Below are 961 nucleotides of genomic sequence, written 5' to 3'. Positions count from 1 at the left end.
GTTCACACTGTACTTTTCTGACCACAAAGAAATCTCCTTTAATTGATTACAACTGTCCACCTCCTAAGTTCCTACTTGGAGTGCAACTAGCTGGTCAACGGGGGGGGCGATTGCTTGCCTTTTGACCTGCCAGCGCGCTCCTTATATACTCCAGGAACCCCTATCTATGTTTTACATGTGTTTTAATGCGGGATACTTCGGTCCGAATTACAAATATGAAATTTAATGAACATGTGGTATATTTTGTAGTCTATCTCTGTGAACACTACAGATTTTGTAGTGTCGTGTCTTTCATTTTCAAACACATCAGTGTTTGATGCGTATGCGGAGTTAGCCGACGTAGCTATTCTTAGCTTGGCATGATCTCGCGTGTTTCTTTCTATGGCCCAGTTTACCAGTTTGACAGATGACATCACAAAATGATTAATGTTTCCTGATGCGTTGATGCGCATGCGTACGCGTTTACCAATAGTCTTCGGCCTTCCGTCGCTTCCGAGTTTTTAATTAAAATGCCTTGTCTTGGCTCATCTTTTCATTACGGAGGTCGGGAGACACTCCGAAGGTGTTTTCAAATGTCTTTCTTAATTGTCAGGGGGTTCTTATTATATTTCATATAATAGAATGTGTCTTTTTCTCATGTTTGTACTTGTGACGTTCAGACACATCAGTCTTTGATGCATACACGGGAACTGCTGTACATGACTTTCTGAATGGCCGTGAGCCACGCTAAGTCTTCGTACGTTTACTACCTAGGTGTAGTTTAGTCTTTCAATGTTTCAGACATGCTGTTTAAGCGTCTATGTCGTCTTTTCTGTATTTCTTGTATAAGCACGAGTTTTCACAATAAATCCATTATGTGTTTCTAAACCCTTTGGTAGTAATGCAATTCTTCTCCCTGCGTTGGGTGTTTACTCTAGAACCTCTTCGTGCTCTATTTCATGGTAGGTGAATCTTAGATAGG

This window comes from Laccaria bicolor, genomic scaffold (assembly GCF_000143565.1).
Source record: "Laccaria bicolor S238N-H82 LACBIscaffold_86 genomic scaffold, whole genome shotgun sequence".
In the NCBI taxonomy this organism is placed as follows: Eukaryota; Fungi; Basidiomycota; class Agaricomycetes; order Agaricales; family Hydnangiaceae; genus Laccaria; species Laccaria bicolor.
This window is presented reverse-complemented; position numbering follows the sequence as displayed.